The following is a 14,372-nucleotide window of genomic DNA, read 5'->3' as shown; positions in this document are numbered from 1 at the left end:
CAATATCTTGGTCTCAAAGAGAAAAATTTAAAAGAATTTTCCTCTGCCACCAAATATTATATCTTGTGTATAATGTATTACGTATCAGCTCACAGACAGATAATAGTGGTATTCAATGAAAAATCCCTATATAATTGTTAAAAATACAAAGCATTATTTGAACAAGCTACCCATATGTACTGCCAAACTTAACAACCTAAATTAGTATTTCCTAATTTAACGGAAATAAAGTGCCAGAAAATAAATAAACTGCTAGAGTACAACAGGAGTTTCAATTTTAGCTACTCATCATATGGATGAATATTATTGCAAAAATGTTTTCTTCTTACATTCATATGCATTGATTATTATTACTTATTTTAAATTACCATAAATATTTCATTTTATGCATAAAGATTTTATGCATAAAGATTATGTCACTTAAAATTGATGGCCCACATGTATGCTAAAACCAACTAAGTAATATATTAATTCCAATAGCTTAAGACAAAAATGCTACCAATTTCTAGTAAACAATCTGCAAAATCTTTTCTATTGTCATTCTGCTCAGCAAAAGTTGAAAAGTCTCAGGAAATTCATTTTGGATCTTATAAAAAGAATTTCTTTTTTTGATTCTTTATTTTCCTGCTCTGTCCCATATAAAAGTATTAGGATTATCCAAATCCTTATTTCTGCTGGAGGAAAGAGAAAGAGGAGAGGGGAGGGGAGGGGAGAGGAGGGGAAGGCAGAGGAGTTCTACCTGGTCAACAGGGTGATTAAAAGGACCTGACAAAAACAAGCAATGGGGAAAGGATTCCCTATTTAATAAATGGTGTTGGGAAAACTGGCTAGCCATATGCAGGAAACTGAAACTGGACCTGTTTCTTATGCCTTATGCAAAAATTAACTCAAGATGGATTAAAGACTTAAATGTAAGACCTAAAACCATAAAAACCCTGGAAGAAAACCTAGGCATTATCATTCAGGACATAAGCATGGGCAAATATTTCATAACTAAACCACCAAAAGCAATGACAAAAAAAGCCAAAGTTGACAAATGAGATCTGATTAAACTAAAGAGCTTCTGCACAGCAAAATAAACTATCATCAGAGTGAATGGGCAACCTACAGAGAAAATTTTTGCAACCTATCCATCTGACAAAGGGCTAATATCCAGAATCTACAAGGAACTTAAATTTACAAAAACAAACAAACAACCCACCCCATCAAAAAGTGGGCAAAGTATATGAACAGACACTTCTCAAAAGAAGACATTTATGTGGCCAACAAACATATGCAAAAAGCTCATCATCACTGGTCATTAGAGAAATGCAAATCAAAACCACAATGAGATACCGTCTTACACCAGTAAGAATGGCAATCATTAAAAAGTCAGGAAACAACAGATGCTGGAGAGGATGTAGAGAAATAGGAACGCTTTTACACTGTTGGGAATGTAAATTAGTTCAACCATTGTGGAAGACACTGTGGCAATTCTTCAAGGATCTAGAACTAGAAATACCATTTGATCCATCAATCTCATTACCGTGTACATACCCAAAAGATTATAAATCATTCTACTATAAAGACACATGTACATGTATGTTTATTGTAGTACTATTTACAATACCAAAGACTTGGAATCAACCCAAATGCCCATCAATGATAGACTGCATAAAGAAAATGTGGCACATAGGGCGTGGTGGCAGGCACCTGTAGTTCCAGCTACTCAGGAGGCTGAGGCAGGAGAATGGCGTGAACCGGGAAGGTGGAGCTTGCAGTGAGCCGAGATCACTCCACTGCACTCCAACCTGGGCGACAAAGTGAGACTCCATCTCAAAAAAAAAAAAAGAAAATGCAGCACATATACACCATGGAATACCATGCAGCAATAAAAAAGAATGAGTTCATGTCCTTTGCAGGGACATGAATGAAGCTGGAAACCATCATCCTCAACAAACTAACACAGGAACAGAAAAAGAAACGCTGCATGTTCTCACTCATAAGTGGGAGTGGAACAATGAGAACAAATGGACACAGGGAGGGAAACATCACACACTGGGGCCTGTCGCGGGGGTGGGGGGCAAGGGGAGGGATAGCATTAGAACAAATACTTAATGCACAAGGGGCTTAAAATCTAGATGATGGGTTGATGGGTGCAGCAAATGACCACGGCACATGTATACCTATGTAGCAAATCTGCACATTCTGCTCATGTATCCCAGAACTTACAGTATAATAATAATTTTAAAAAGCTTCCTTATACATTTATTCTGTTAACCAAATTCTACCTTATCTCACACCCTTGAACCTCAGATTTCTCTTTATGCTTTATTCATCCTAGATTTTCCCATCTTAATTCAAAAATATCTCGCTTCTATTTTTTTCTCTTTATTATATGAAACACTTAAATTAGGCACTGGGAAATAATTGTGTCTAAAGTAGTATCTAAATTTAGTCAAAACTTACATGATTAAAATTATTGATTTAGGAACAAGTCTTCTCAAATCACATTCTATAAAATAAAATAAGTACATCTAATAATTATCTTGAGAAATATAACATTTCCAGACAATTTTTTCTGCACTAACATGTTGGCAATATATTAAATATATGTATTGCAATACTCTTAATAGCCATATTCAAAGGCATTATTATACTGATCGTTGTTGACTATGTTACAAGACCAACCTGACCAACATGGAGAAACACTGTCTCTACTAAAAATACAAAATTAACCTGGTGTGGTGGCCCATGCCTGTAATCCCAGCTACTCGGGAGGCTGAGGCAGAAGAACCACTTCAACCTGGGAGGCAGAGGTTGCGGTGAGCTAAGATCATGCCATTGCACTCCAGCCTGTGCAACAAGAGCAAAACTTCATCGCAAAAAAAAAAAAAAAAAAAAAAAAAAAAAAAAAAAAACTACTTTCAGATTTGCCATATACAAATAAAATAAGTGTAATTAGAAATTTCAGAAAAGATTTTGTTTAACAAAATCCATGGTTTTCTTCCTGCTTGTTCCACATCTTGTCTTTTTTCCAAGCTTGTATTTTGCTGTTTCTTTGTGACTGCATCTGAGCCATGACAGGCAGTATGCTGGTGTGCACTGGAGAGGCAGTGTGCCATGTCCATCATGGCCCCATGGGTACATCTCACAAGCTCTCTTCTAGGCTTTTTCACCTTCTGATGGTTACATGCCTCCTTCCAGGGCAACTTTGGTATTTTAATCACTTTAGAGACCAAACTCTCAAATTTCCCGGGCAGGAAAACCATCATTAGAATATTACTAGATTTATTTAAAAAAACACATTCATATTAGGCCACAAATATACAGGTATTAATTTATCATTGCAGATAGCATAACTCAATTAATGTATTGAATCCACGGAATATTATATAATAGTGAACTGACAAATGGATTTTCAAGTGTATCATTCTTACAAATCACTTAGATAAAATTTTAAATTTCAGGCAATTAAATCATTAAAAATTTTAACAATATATTCTTACTTTCTCTTAAATTGATTATTGGTGAAAGGTAACTTAAAAATAAATTTATAACCAATCTCAGTTTTTATCCTCATATAATAAATAAGCCTTACAGAATATGGGCAATACTAAGGCCTGTTTTTGTTTTAAATGACTTAGGTCATTAGTAAAAAGCTCCTTCCTTCAAAAGAATATTTTGCATTTTTCCCACCTCCCAATTCAGCATAACACAATCATCTACAATATATGATAGCAAAGCCTGAAAAAGAATAACTATAATGAAGAGAAGCAGATAAATATGTTTGTGAACACAAATTTGCAGTCATTTTGAGTGGAGATTCTTTGTTTTCCTGTGGTGACTTAGGATTATATAAACCATAAATCCAGAAAGAGATACTTTGCTACCATTTTAGGATACATTCCTTCACTTTGTCCAGATGAATACCAAAATTTATTATATATAAAATAGGGGACTCAAACTTATTCTGAGAAAATGAAAGAGAGTAGCTTACCACAGTGGGGTTTTGTTTAATTGATAGTCACTCTGTAAAGGTAAACATTTACTTAATCCAAGAGCAGCTGGATCTGTGAACTTCTGATGCTTATTTAGGTGTGAAGGGAGGCTGGAAGGCTCAGATCTTAACACTTGGGATCTAAAGGTTTCTAAAATTTTCAAATAAAATATAAACATAAAGGAAAAATATGAAATAAATAACTATATCCCGGGAAATATGTTAATATATTCATGTGAATATAAATAATTATTTTGAAGGCTGATATGAGCATACTAAAATTCCTGGGTTGGATTTTTGTCTCCCTAACTTCTGACCTTGAGTTAGTCATTCATTTCTCTCCTTCTACTTAATAAAAAGGAGATGATAAAAGTAAACTCATAGGCTTATTGTGATAATTTAATGAGTAGAACAATTTCCTGCTCATAGAAACAGTTCAGTTAGTAACTTGTTATCAACATTGTGTTTATTACCAATAGTCACAATGGCAATTATAGTACAGTAGGATTAGTAATTGTCTTAGGGTATTTTTTCCATTTCTGTTTGGCCATATGTGTATCTTAAAAATATGCTTCTTGGGCCGGGCGCGGTGGCTCACGCTTGTAATCCCAGCACTTTGGGAGGTAGAGGTGGGCGGATCACGATGTCAGGAGATCGAGACCACAGTGAGACCCCGTCTCTACTAAAAATACAAAAAAATTAGCTGGGTGTGGTGGCGGGCACCTGTAGTCCCAGCTACTCAGAGAGGCTGAGGCAGGAGAATGGCGTGAACCTGGGAGGCAGAGCTTGCAGTGAGCCGAGATCGCGCCACTGCACTCCAGCCTGGGTGACAGAGAGAGACTCTGACTCAAAAAAAAAAAAAAAAAAAAAAAATGTTTCTTAGATTAATTGCAAAATTCTACTCATTTCATCAGATGTCTACATTTAGATGTCTTAAAACCTTTTAAAGATATATAGGCTTAGCATTTATGAAAACAGATTTTAGTGAACTGAATTGGTTAGTTCCAAAAAGCAGATTAGCAGATAGTGCTACTTTATAGTTGTCATTAATTATATCCAGGAAGCAATATTAATTTTTGATTTTAAAAATGTATCAAATTGTAATTTTAAAAACTTGGATAAGCTTAAATATTTAAAACAGTAAAGCAAAAGCAGTTGTCTTGTTTTCAATACAAGTTAATTTTGCTATACATTTCTTTTGGATAGCAAAAAGAAATGCCAGTATATGTGCTATATATGAAATTTTATATAAAATCTTTTGACTTAATAACATTTAAGATGCTGAATACTAAGAAAAATATATATGCCATATAGAGATGTTGATCTGATTTTTTCAAAAGATTTAATTAGTGCAAACCCTATAAATTATACAACTAGCATTTTAAAGAATTTAAAGTTCATTGAAGTTTATTACAAAAATGTATCATGTGTGTATATTAAGCAAACAAGTTATAGTGCCACAAATGAGACGAAAGTCTGAGAACTAAAATTTACTAATAATTACACTTTGGAAATTTTTAAAAGTAATTGCAACCTTTATTATAGGGTACGTGTGCAAGCTTGTTATATGGGTATATTACATGATGCTGAGGTTTAGGATACAAATTATGTTTTCACTCAAGTAATAAGGATAGTATCTGATAGCTAGTTTTTCAGCCTATATCCCCCTCCTTCCCTCTTCCATCTAGTAGGCCCCAATGTCTATTACACTCATCTTTATGTTTATGTGTATTCAATATTTAGCTCCCACTTATAAGTGAGAACAAAAGTGGAGTTTGGTTTTCTGTTCTTGCATTAATTTGCTTAGGACAATGACCTCCATCTCTGCCCATGTTGCCTCAAAGGAAAGGGTTTCATTACTTTTTACGGCTGCATAGTAGTCCATGGTATATATGTGACATATGTTCTTTATCCAATCCACTGTTGATGGACAGCTAGGTTGACAATATGTCTTTGCTATTGTACACAGTGCTGCAATGGTACATGATCAGTAATGACACTGCCGGGTCCAATGTTTGCTCTATTTTACATTCTAATGAGAACTCCCCAAACTGCTTTCCACTATGGCTGAACTAATTTACATTCCCACCAACAGTGTATTATAAGCATTCCCTTTTCTCTGCAGCCTCTCCTCCCTGTTATTTTTTTACTTTTTAATAATCACCATTATGATTGGCGTAAGGTGGTATCTCATTGTGGTTTTGATTTGCATTTCTCTGATGATTAGAGCTATTTAGCCTTTTTTCATATGTTTGTTTGTGGCTTATTTTCTTTTGAGAAGTGTCTGTTTATGTATTTTGACCATTTTTTAATTGGATTATTTGTTTTTGGCTAGTTGATTGTTTAAGATCTTCGCAGATTTTGGATATTAGACCTTTGCCAGATGCATAGTTTATGAATATATTTTCTCTTTCTATGGGTAGTCTGTTTATTCTGCTGGTAATTTCCTGTGCTGTGCAGAAGCTCTTTAGTTTAATTAGGTCCAACATAACAATTTTTGTTTTTATTGCAGTTGCCTTTGGGGACTTAACCATAAATTATTTGCCAAAATCGATGATGAGTATTATATTTCTTATGTTTACTTCTAGGATTTTTTTACTTTGAGATTTTTGATTTAAAGATTTATCCATCCCAAGCTAACTTTTGTATATGGTGATAGATAGGGGAAGAGATTCATTCTTCCATATGAGGCTAGCCTGTTATCCCAGATCCATTTATTGAACAGGATGTCCTTTCCACATTGCTGTTTTTTCTCAACTTTGTTGAAGATCAGATGGTTTTACGTGTGCAACTTTATTTCTAGGCTCTCTATTCATTTCCATTGGTCTATGTGCCTGTTTTATATCGGCACCATGCTGTTTTGTAACCTTATAGTATAATTTGCAGTAAGATGATGTGACGCCTCAGACTTTGTTCATTTTACTTAAAACTGCTTTGGTTATTTGGGCTCTTTTCTGGTTCCAATTGAATTATTAAGTAGATTTGTCTAGTTCTTTCAAAAATGTCTTTGGTCTTTTGATAATCATTGAATTTGTAATTTTTTGGGTTGTATGGCCATTTAAAAAATATTGATTCTTCCTATCCATGAGCATGAAATTATTCATTTATGTGTGTTTTCTCAGATATATTTCAGCAGTTTTTGTAGAGCTCCTTGTAGAGAACTTTTAATTCCTTGGTTAGATGACTCCCTAGGCATTTTATGTATTTGTGGCCATTGTAAATGAAATTTTTTTCTTGATTTGCTTCCCAGCTAGAATGTTATTGGTATATATTAATCTGACTGATTTTTGTACATTGATTTTTGTATCCTGAAACTTCACTAAATTTATTTACCAGTTCCAGGAGTCTTTTGGCAGAGTCTTTAGTGTTTTCTGTTTATAGAATCAAATCATCAGCAAAGACAGATAGTTTGACTTCCTCTTTTCCTATTAGGATGCAGTTTAATTCTCTTCCTTACCTGATTGCTCTGGCTAGAACTTCCAGTATTATGTTGAGTAGAAGTGGTGAGAGTGGCTATCCTTAGCTTGTTCCAGTTCTCAAGGGAATGCTACCAACTTTTACCACTTCAGTATGATGTTGGCTGTGGATTTGTCACACATGAATACATGGCTTTTATTACTTTGAAGCATGTTCCTTCAATGCCTAGTGTTTTGTGAGTTTCTATCATGAAGGTATCTTAGACTTTATCACAGATTTTTCCGCATATATTGAGATGATCATATGTTTTTTGCTTTTTATTCTGTTTATGTGGCGAATTGCTTCTATTGATTTGCATATGTTGAACTAATCTTCCATTATAGGAATAAAATATACTTTTTGGTTTGTTGTTGGATATGATTTGCTAGTATTTTACTGGGGATTTTTGTATCTATGTTCATCAGCAACATTGTCCTGTAGTTTTCATTGTTGGTCCTGTCTCTGCTAGAATTTAATAGGATGATACTGGCTTCATAGAATTACAGTTAGGGAGGAACCACTCCTCCTCAATTTTTTGAAGTAGTTTTAGTAGGATTGGTATCAGTTCTTCCTTGTACATGCGATATAACCTTGCTGTGGATCCGTCAGGTCCAGGACATTCTGGGATTGGTAGATTTTTTTTTTTCTGTTTTTTGTTTTAATACTGATTCAATTTCTGAACTTGTTATTGATCTCTTCAGGTTTTCATTTTCTTTCTAGTTCAATTTTGGGAGATTATGTCTTTCCAGAAATTTACCCATTTCCTCTAGATTTCCTAATTCATGTTCATAATTGTCTCTGAGAATCTTTTGTACTTCTGGGGAATTAGTTGTAATCTCATCATTCTAAATTCTGATTGCACTTATTTGGGTCTTCTGCCTTTTTTTTTTCCTTTGTTAATCTAGCTAACAGTCTATCAATCTTGTTTATTCTTTCAAAGAACTAATATTTGAGTAAATTGATCTTTTGTATAAACATTTGTTCCTCCATTTTATTCTTATCTAATTTTCAGTTATTTCTCTTCTTCCATTAGCTTTGGTGTTGTATTTTTTTTCCTAATTCCTACAGGTTCAATGTTAGATTATTAATGTGAGATTTTTCTAACCTTTTGATGAAGGCAGTTAGCACCATAAACTTTCCTCTTAACATTAGTTTAGCTATATCCCAAAGATTTTGGTACGATGTGTTTCTATTTTTATATTACTTTCAAAGAAATTTTTGATTTCTACCTAAATTTTGTTGTTTACCCAAGAGGTATTCAGAAGCAAGTTGTTTAATTTCCACGTTTTTCTGTATTTTTGAGATATCTTCTTGGTATTATTTCTGTTTTTATTGTAATTGTGGTGCAAGATTGTGCTTGGTATGATTTTTTTTTTTTTTTTTTTTGAGACGGAGTCTCGCTCTGTCACCCAGGCTGCAGAGCAGTGGTGCAGTCTTGGCTCACTGCAAGCTCTGCCTCCCGGGTTCACGCCATTCTCCTGCCTCAGCCTCCTGAGTAGCTGGGACTACAGGCGCCCGCCACCGCGCCCGACTAATTTTTTGTATTTTTAGTAGAGACGGGGTTTCACCGTGGTCTCGATCTCCTGACCTCGTGATCCACCCGCCTCGGCCTCCCAAAGTGCTGGGATTACAGGCATGAGCTACCACGCCCAGTCGGTATGATTTTTTTTTTTAACTTATTTAGATTGCTTTATTGCTGAGCATGTGGTCAATCTTAGATTATGTTCTCTCTGCAGATGAGGAGAATGAATATTCTTTGGTTGTTAGGTGGAATATCCTGTAAATGTCTGTTGGGTTCAATTGGTCATGTGTCAAATTTAAGCACAGAAATCCTTTGTTAGTTTTCTGTCTTGATGGTTTGTCTAATGCTGTCAGCAGGATGTTGAAGTCCCCCTCTATTATTGTGTGGTTGTCTAAATCTTTTCTTAGGTCAAGATGAAGTTGTTTTATAAATCTAAATGTTCTCATCTTGGGTGTATACATATTTAGGATAGTTAAGTGTTGTTAAATCCAACACTCTATTGTTATGTAATGCCACTCTTTGTCCTTTTTCTGTTGTTGGTGTACAGTCTGTTTTATCTGATGTAAGAAAATCAATTCCTCCTCTTTTCCATTTGAATGGTTGATCTTTCTCCATCCCTTTACTTTGAGCCTACAAGTGTCATTACATATGAGATGCAGCTTTTAAAGACAGCAAATGATTCTTCTTTTTTTATCCAGCTTGCCACTATATGCCTAGTTGGAGCATTTAGGCCATTTACATTCAGGGTTAGTATCAATATAGTAGATTTTGATCCTGTCATCACGTTGTTGTTCTTTTGTAGACTTGATTGTGTATTTGCTGTATATTGTCTGCAGGCTATATGCTTGACTGCTTTTGTGGTAGCAGGTTTTAATGTTTGTTTCCATATTTAGTACTCCCTTAAGAATTTCTATAAGGCTGGTCTGGTGGTAACAAATGCTCTTAGTGCTTGCTTGAGGGGGATTTTACTTTCCCTTCTCTTAAGAAGCTTATTTTGGCAGGATATAAAATTTTTGGGTGGAATATGTTTTTCTTTAAGAATGCTGAAAATAAAAATTTAAAAAATGCTGAAAATAGGACTCTAATTTCATGTGGTTTGTAAAGTTTCTGCTGAAAGGTCTGCTGCTAGCGTGATGACCTGGCCTTTCCCTCTAGAAGCCTTTAAATTTTTTTATTTTGTGTTGATATTGGTGAATCTTGCCATTATGTGCCTGTATTTTGTATAGAGTTTTCTGTATTTCTTGAATTTTGATGTCCTCCCCTCTAGCAAGATTGGGGAAATTTTCATGAACTATATAATCAAATATGTTTTTAGAGTTGCTCACTCTCCTCTTTCAGGAGCGCCAATGAGTCACATGTATTGTCTCTTTACATAATCCCATATTTCTCAGAGGTTTTGATCATGTTTAACAATCTCTTAAATTTATTTTTATGTAACTGAGGTGATTCAATGTACTGGTCTTTAAGCCCTGAAATTCTTTCCTCAGCTTGATCTATTCTGCTTTTAATGCTTTCAGTCATATTATAAAGTTCTTGAAGTGAATTCTTCAGTTCCAGAAGTTTAGTTTGCTTCTTTCTTAAAATGTCCATTTCATCCTGTAGCTCCTAGGTAGTGTCATTGTATTCTCTGGATTCCTTGGATTGGGTTTAGCCTTTGTCCTGGATCGTCATGAGCCTCCTTGCCATCCAGATTCTTCCTTGACTGTAAGCCCAAGCCACTATGTCTCACCCATCTAGGAGCAGTACGGGTGGGTGGAGTCACCCTATCAACCATATGGGTCTTCCCAGGGGAACACAGAACTTTACCAACCCACAGAGTTCAGGCATAGGTGGGCATGCTGTGTTGGCATACCCAACTGATATGTACTGCCTGGTAATGAGGAGCAGGGGTGGATGGAGTCACCCATTGTACCCTTTGGGTGCCTCCAAGGAGAACACAGACCTACACTCATCTGCAGAGATTCGGGGAAACCTAAAGCTGAACCTACCTGCAGCATTCAGGCAGAAGCCAGTTTGTTGTGTTGGAGGCAAGCAGGCATGACCACCTGGCTATGGGCAGCAGAGATGTGTGGAGTTGCCTGCTCTGCAAGCATGGTGCTTCCCATGGGAACATGGAGCTATCTCCATCAGAGTTCAAGCAGAAGTGAGGCTACTGTGCTGGAAGCTTGTGCCAAGCCTTGTCTGGCAAGGAGGTGTGGAGCAATCTTACCTCTCCTGGGCATCATGACTGTGGCCTCTATTGAGGCTATGGCATCTGGCACCAGGTTACTCTGGGATCCAAGACCTGTGGATATCCCTGTGGACTTGAGTTGCCTCTGCAAAAACTCTGGGCACGTCTCTGTATCATTCTAAGGCCTGAGGGGATGGGGAGGATTCTCCTCTTCCTAGGATTGCACAGGTTCCTGTGGGAAGTGTGGATTTCCTGAGGGCTGTCACTAGTTCACTGCTTTCCTATGTTGGGGTGCTTCTCCTACCTCCATGATGATCCCAGATGAGCTGCTGCCCAGCTTCACTCTCCTCTAGTCTCTGTGTCCTTTCACTCCCTGATGGATCCTGATATGGTTTCTTAGACAATTGGCTTGAGGTTCAGTGTTTACTCACCACTTTGTTTCCTGTTTGTGAGAACAGCGCACACTAGCTGCTTCTAGTCCACCAAGTTGACTGGAAACTTTGGAAGGTTTTGAGATATAAATAATGAAATCTAATTTCTCATGCATAATTGCAAAATCATGAAAATATCTGTGTTGATATTCATTTCCAGCTCCATTAATTTATTTTGTGGGCTTTAATATTCTGCTATATTTCAAGCCTAAGAACTTTTGGTGTGGAGTGATAATGCGTAAGAATATTTTCCTCCTAACATACAGCTCTTGAGACATTACAAAGCCCCATAAATTGTGTTAGACATGAAAGGTAATAGCAAAGACACACTCAGACCTCATTTTATCCAAAAAAAAAGTAAAAATAGTTATTACAATTCCCTATAATCCATGGGAAGAAATAGGTAGAAAGTTCTAAGAGCACAAAGTGATTGTTATTCAAATATTGAGGTTGTGTATTTAATATTTTTGTCCTTATAACACTCAAATATTTTATGTTAATTATAACACATGTTTTCTGCCATCAGTGGACACTGATTTTTAGTGAGTCAATATCCCATGACAGTGAACACAGTCTGTCTGGAATATTGAAATTATATTGTTAAGGTTGTTTTTTAGAATCAGCTTAGTAGAGAAGGCTAAACTCACATACATTATATATATAAATAAAATAGAGAAGACAGATGTATTTAGTAAAGAAATTTCTTTTTAAAAGAAAAGGTATTATTAATCATGAAATAAATAATTTTATACATGATTAAATTATTTATTATTAGTAACTTTCATTTATGTTTTTGAAGAAATAATATTTCTCCATTTTTATTTTTGTCACCTGGAATTTATCAAACATTTCCCTGAGCTTGGTATTGTTAGAGGTGCCATTAATGTAGCAGTTAGCAAAATTGACACCTTTCATTCTTTCTTGTGATTTACAATCTACAAAGGGTAAGTAGAAGCAAATAAGTAACTCAATGAGTGATAAAAATGATCTCAAATGATAATATGTAATCAAAAGTAAAGTAAAAAGGATAACGGAATAGACTGCTGGTTGACAACTCGCCTACTCTGCCTAGGAGATACACAGTAGGTGATAACACCTCATCTGAGGCTTAAATGTAGAAATGGACAAAACCATGTGATGATATAGACTCAGTGGTGGGATGTGATTTGATGGAGGAAGAATGACTAAAAGAGTAATATTTACAATGATAACATTTAACCTACATTTCAGTTCTAAAATAAATGTCTAAGTATACAATCCAAGAAGTCAATGAAGCTTCTCAAAATGGTTAGCAACTCGTTTGTATGTGTGTATGTGTTTGTGTGTGTGTGTGTGTGTGTGTGGAAAAGCAGAGGGAAGGGAGAGAAAGAGAAAAAGCAGAGAAAAGGGAGAAGGAGAAAAAAGGAAAGAGCATAAAAGAGATGCTGACATGTATAAATTCACATTCTGGTGTTTCTATACCTTACTGCATTTAATCACTGATAAAATTCAAGACCCAGCTCAGCTTAATAACTGTTATCATAATAGAACACTTCCTAAGCAATATTTTCCAAAATGAGATGTGACTAAAAAATGGTTAAATATTTGGACCCAGTTCAGTTATCCATTATTTTTATATTTCTAGTTAATGTAGCTTTATAGCTAAATCTGTTAAATGTGCTAATTTGTTAAAATAATTTAATCTTTTAACAGTTTAATTTATCAATAAATGTTTCTGACACAAACATGGTAAGTTTAAGTTTAACATTCACTTTGTACTATCCATTATGATTCTTTGTTTTCTATCAAGAGTCACTGTTGTTTGCTTTGACAGAAAACTGGGAAAGGCAGAGAGGTGATAATACTTGGAGAAATTAAGCATGCCATCTGTTTGGATGAAGATGCAAATAATCGCAAACATTGGGGGCTTCAACACTCTAGGCAAAACTGGATTCATATTTATTTTCTTTTTGGAAAAATAACACTTTTTTGTATTATTTTATAATGAGTTAACTTAGTAACAATTTTTTTGAAATAAATTGTTATTCTATTCTGGCAAAAGGTATGTATCTCCAGCACATGTGCAAATATATTTGATAAACCAGTTTCCCTAAGAAATATGACAATTTGTTCAGCTATACTTGAATAAAAAATGCCAAAATATAACCTGCTAAGTTGAGAGACTTAATTAAGGAAAATTTATGCCATTTTAATTGCTTCTCATCTCATATTATTTTTATCTTAATTACCGGTGCTTTGGGCAAAATAATAACTAAAGTGAGTGGAATAAGAATTAATCAATTACTTGCTTGTTACTCTTGTAAATTATATTTGGGAGAGGAAAATAAATCCTTTGGCTAGCCTCAGGTTTGAAGTTATGTTTCAATAACTGGTACCATTCTTAGCTCAGTTTTTATCAGTGATCAAGTATAAATCATTTTGTAATAGGTGAATGTTAACTCACCGAATTCTGCCATCTTTATTGGTTATGGGAAGAGCACTTTATGGAAGACACTTAAAACCATTTTAGTTAGGGCTTTAATCTATTTTCCACCCAAGATGACCAGTGTGAGTTTAATTATTTTTCCACTTCTCTTCCTGATGAAACAATGATCAGAAACGAAACAAATATAAATGATATAAATAATTTGCAATTAAGTCCAGGTATTTTTATGATTATTTCATATGTTGTAATATTCTCTAATCAATTATAGCTAAATCATAATTTTCGATGTGAGATGGCTGAAACTATGACAAACTATGGCCAATCCTAAAATTTAGGTAAGAGATCAATGAATTTTTTCACTTTTCTTTAATCTCATCTCTCTCACTCCT

The sequence above is a fragment of the Symphalangus syndactylus genome, chromosome 15 (assembly GCF_028878055.3).
Source record: "Symphalangus syndactylus isolate Jambi chromosome 15, NHGRI_mSymSyn1-v2.1_pri, whole genome shotgun sequence".
In the NCBI taxonomy this organism is placed as follows: domain Eukaryota; kingdom Metazoa; phylum Chordata; class Mammalia; order Primates; family Hylobatidae; genus Symphalangus; species Symphalangus syndactylus.
This window is presented reverse-complemented; position numbering follows the sequence as displayed.